The sequence below is a fragment of the Notothenia rossii genome, assembly GCF_949606895.1.
Source record: "Notothenia rossii genome assembly, chromosome: 2".
In the NCBI taxonomy this organism is placed as follows: domain Eukaryota; kingdom Metazoa; phylum Chordata; class Actinopteri; order Perciformes; family Nototheniidae; genus Notothenia; species Notothenia rossii.
Genome location: NC_136904.1, coordinates 49,321,138 through 49,326,407, shown reverse-complemented (window position 1 = coordinate 49,326,407; position 5,270 = coordinate 49,321,138). Strand labels below are relative to the sequence as shown.

The 5,270-nt window shown below is 38.5% G+C and overlaps 1 long non-coding RNA gene across 1 annotated transcript; it reads right to left on the bottom strand.

Annotated features, from left to right (window-relative positions):
* Window positions 1-1,721: 1,721 nt before the first annotated feature.
* Window positions 1,722-5,036, bottom strand: LOC307028051. The gene is made up of 2 exons (XR_013804827.1): window positions 2,428-5,036; window positions 1,722-2,207 (listed from the first exon to the last, which is right to left on the bottom strand). It is a non-coding gene; the product is annotated as an uncharacterized lncRNA (long non-coding RNA).
* Window positions 5,037-5,270: the final 234 nt, after the last annotated feature.

Genomic DNA, 5,270 nt, shown 5'->3' with positions numbered 1-5,270 from the left:
AATTTTTTTTGTGTGAAACCGCTCAGTGAACTACAGGTCTCTGGTCTCGCACAATACGCGTTACCATCACAAAGATGGCTGTCACGTTAGTAAATTTCACCTGTTTCTTTCAGAATGAGGCGAAAAAGTATAAAACGAGGTGAAAATCACTACAAGTCTGGGCATGTTGAGAGCTGTACATACACGAAAGGGAGCGGTTCTGTAAGAGCCAGCATGCGGGACCGGCTTTACAAGGTTTCAGTGAGTAATATGAGTGCAATGTTTAAGGTTAATGTCAGCTAGCTAACAAGGTACACTAACGTGTTTTGTTTTAGAAACTAGTTTTCTCCTTAAGAACTTTGTGGTGTCTGTGTATGCTGTGGATAACATTAGTGTTCACAAGAACAAGATACACTCCCGTGTTTTGTTTTAGTTGCTCTTCAGATTGAAGCGGCCAGTTCTATATCGACTATATGTGTGATCTCCTTTTTACATCTCGTTGTGTCATTTGAGTTTATTTGCTGTGTGTAGATTCAAGGATTTTGGTTATCTTGTCCAGGGATGCAAACTTGTCACCTTTCGGCGAAATTCTCCGTTTTGAATCCAAAATAGGTCGTTTTTTGTGATTCCTGTAGATCTGCAATAAAAATATTTTTTGGGTATGGGAGGGGGTCTGGGACCCGGATTAATGTGCGGCCGCGAGCTTTTTTTATATATATTATAATGAAGCGCGAGCTGTGTGCTCGAGTCTTCCTGCCTGTCGGCTCTGCTCATGATGTATAATAAGCCTCTGCTGCTCGGCGATGATGGTCTAGCTTCAGCAGCTACATTACCTACGGTGCGTTCGTTAATATTAACTGTGCGTCCGGAGTCCCTGTGGCACAGACTGGACCGCTGGTGAACAGCTGTTAGAACGGGCCGTTCAGGTGTTCACAATAGAGCTCCCTGTCGGAGCGGCAGAGCGTGATGTGCACTGAAAAGTTTTTTTTTCCCGTCGCAATATTATCGTTGAGCTAGCTAACTAGCATACATTGTCACTATCTGCTAACGTTAGCTTTAGCCTTCGTTTTCTAATCGTTTTTTTCATAGGCTATAAACAGAGGTGGTATAAGTATATATCTTGTAATTGATTAAAATTAGAAGTAGTCAGTTCTTGTACTTGAGTAAAAGTAGAAGTACCAGAGTGTAGGAATACTCTGTTACAGTAAAAGTCCTGCATTCCAAATGTTCCTCAAGTAAAAGTAGAAAAGTATTATTATCAAAATATAGTGAAAGTAGCGACAGTAAAAGTAGTCATTTTGCAGATTGGTCCATTTCAGAATAATATGATACGTTTTTATAATGATTGATCATGAAAGTGTTCTCAAAGCTGGTAAAGGTGCAGCTAGTCTGAATGACTTTGTATACTGCAGGGTAGCTTTTGGATTTACTCCAGGTGGAACTAAAGTCTGATTTAACACTTGATTATATTTCACATCATTCATCCACATCTGTAAAGTAACTAAAGGTATTACATACATGTAGTGGAGTAAAAGTACACCATTTACCTCTGAACTGTAGTGGAGTAGAAGTACAAAGTAGCAAAACATTGAAATACTTAAGTAAAGTACAAGTATCTCAAAATTGTGCCCAAGTATAGTACTTGTTGAGTTTATGAACTTAGTTACTTTACACCAGTGGCTATAAAGATAGAAAGACTAAGCCTTGCACAGAGGCCTGAAAATACATTTTCAAAATGCTCAACAGTGCTGCCAAAATTATAAACTGACTGCTACACAATTAAAATAAATGCTTTTTATATATTTCTATTAGATGTGACTCTATGGCGTTTCTGTTAATATTAACACTGCTGCTTTAGTTGTTCTGACTGCTAAAATCCTCTGTTATTCCTCATTTTAAAGCCGATATTCTGTGGGGTCAGGGGGCTCGGATCCTTGTCACCTTTTTCATACCTGATGAGTTTGCATCCCTGTTGTCAATTTGTTTGGTTATCTAGGCACAGCTGTGTGTGACTCCCTCTGGTACACTGGTATGTGCTGCTACATGGATGTCGGTGCAGTCCACAATAATTTTGCAGCTGAAGGCAGAATGAATTTATTATTGACTCAGAATGAAGCACAACTTCATGTCATACAATACATTGACTTTATTTGTAATTGTGTAAAAAAAATATGAGCATTGATTAGCAAGCAGGACCTGGCAGGAACAGAGAATGGTGATGGATGGAGCTGGGAAGAGAGAAGAATAAAGAAAACAGATCAACTTTATTATCGGATATTAAAAATTCAATTTCAAAACAAGTTGCCGCTCCTACAGTTTTCTAGTGTGTAAAGATGATTTCACATGACCAATGCAAAATATCCCACTCAATACATGTGTGTCTCTGAGGGGTGCATTGTGCCTTTGATGTATATAAATAATATACCATAACCAAATACTATTACGTACAGTGGAAATCAGGTTACCAGAGCAGGTCAGACCAGTGTGCATGTTCCTCAGGGTCTCAGCAGTTACAGGTGAGGTAAAGAAAATAAAAGAGAAAAAGGTCAGTAACAACACTTTAAAGTAACAACACTGAATAATTATCTCTTTTAATAATTTTCTCTCAGTAATCACTCAACTACTGTCTTTCTAACAAACAGATTGACTCACTCTCACTATCATCACAATGAAACACGTCCAGAAGAATGTCATGCAAAGCTGCCTGCCTACCTTCCTTCGACTCTCCCTGAACTGCCTGATCTTTTAATGGTCAATGTTAACCATTTGTGCAGATAGCATTAAGTAGAAAAGATCGCTGATACTAATGTGGCGTTAGCCTACCTCCCGCCCCCTTAGCACCTGGTGGAGGGGGCGATAGGCTACTCTTCAAATGTTTCACAAAATACTTACCATCATGACTACTCTTACTGTTTAACATTTTGGTTTACTTCATGTTAAGGCTAATACAAATGACAAGGCTAAGTAATGTAATATAATGCTAACTAACATGCTCGCTACTAGCTAGGTAGCTAACTTGACTATGTTCCATGCAAAACATGTATATTACCTGATATGTTTGGTCCAACGACTCCTGGTCCTTTCATCAGACGGGAAGCGATAGAACGAGCAAGTGGTATGATCTCTTTTGTGATTACAACCTCGTACAAAGCACACAGGCATCTTGTAAAAGTGAATTTATTGGAGCAATCTCTTATATTTATTGGAGGGAATAAATCAGTCTTCTTCTTCCTCTTTGCTTTGCGAGTCACAACCAGTCTTGGAGCATTATCGCCTATGACATCACTTACGCGACCCAGAATGCATTTGGGATTTGTAGTCTTTCTAGTTGCGTATTATTCATAGTCTTATATTTCAGCATTTTTACGACAAACTGTGACTTTTTTTGCATGGAAATGATTGTTTAAGATTGACAAACATCATATGTGTCATTCGTGGCACAATTCAAACGGGATCAAAAGATAACTTTTCTCTCTCCATTGACTTCAATGTATAATTTTCCGCTTCCGGGGTCCCATGGAGGCTCCCGGAAGGGGAGGGACTTCGCCTCTCTATATATAGCAGCACCGGACGAGGGGAGGTATTCGCCCTCTTCTCTTGCTCATGAGACCCCCTGTCGGTACCAGATGTGTTCGGGGTACCATATGTGTTCGGGGTCCGTCTCTTACCAGTGACGTCACGACGTAATGACGTCAAGGACGTCACGCATTGTGATTGGCTGCTGGCTGTACGGTAATTTACCCACGCTGTCGAGTATAGAGGTTTTTTTTGATCATTACATTACATTGCATTTAGCTGACGCTTAAGTGCATTCGACCAACAAGATAAAAACTTGAAGAAATACAATAAAACTTGAAGAAAAACAAAGACGAATGAGGAGAAGAACAAGAGAAATCGAAGGTAAGAAGTATATAACGTAATATGGTAGGTAATATGTAATATGTTCAGTGCCGTTGGTACGTTAGTTCAAACAGTAACAACGGACTATTTTTCTTAGCGTATGCATGTCAATTTAAATCAATACGTACAACTATTTCACATGTACAATATTTTCTTAGCCCTAATACTAAATACTACTTATTTCGTTTTGATTGTTATATTTGATTATATTATATATTATCAATAAATTATATATTATATATCAATATGATATACTTTTCTATATAATAGATTATCAAAAAAAGTATTTATTAAGTAAGGGATAATGTGCAGCAATCACAATCAAGTCCACAATCGAATCCATAAAGACAAAGTAAATCTGTTTACAGTTGTTTCATATGGATGTTGAGAGGTATCCATATATCTCTTCATTTTGCTCTCAAAGTGCACCAGATTGATGCATTTAACTTCAATATTTTAAAAAAATCACTCCAAAGGGAGTGCTTGTTCTTCCTTCTGTCTGTCTGTATCTGTGTATTCTCATGTTCCGATTAACCCAGCCAAATTGTTCTTCTTTTGTGTCTTGATGTGATCTTGAGTCGAGGCTGATCCTCTTGCTGTGGTCCCGCATCCTGGATCCTCTATCCTGAGTTCTGTATTAAGTCGTGGACTTCGGGTCGTGGCTGAACCTGTCTCTGCGGTCCTGCCTGGGTCTCGTCGTGCTGCCTCCCTGAAGGCTCCCACAGGATTGTTGACATCTTCGTGGATTCATCCTATTATTATAGACGCATGCATTTCCTAACATTCGGCCTACCTATGTTGTAAAATGTATTATCTCTTCGATTTACACACGGCATCTATTGCACGTCTGTCCGTCCTGGGAGAGGGATCCCTCTTCTGTTGCTCTCCCCGAGGTTTCTCCCATTTTTCCCTTTAAACTGTGGGTTTTCTCTTGAAGTTTTTCCTTGTACGATGTGAGGGTCTAAGGACAGAGGGTGTCGTTTTCTTCTCATACTGATATTCTGAACAAACTGCTGTTGTATTAGCTGTAAAATGTCTTTATTTTTATTATTTGTACAGCACTTTGGCTCGACCAAAAATCGTTTATAAATGTGCTATATAAATAAAACTTGATTTGATTGATTTGATTTGAAAGGCTGTGCGCCAAGGTTCCATATTAGGACCAATAATTTCACCATATACTGTATGTAAATAATCTCTAATAATTTTTCAAATGCTGCTTTCCATTTTTATGCAAATTATTCTGTTATTTATTGTTCATCCTCTTCTATAGATCAAAGTCTTGATTTCCTCCAGTCTGCCTTTGATGTTATTCCATCCCATTTATCTAAACTCAAGTTAGTATTAAATGCAGACAACTCTAAACTCATGATATTCTCAAATGGCAAAAA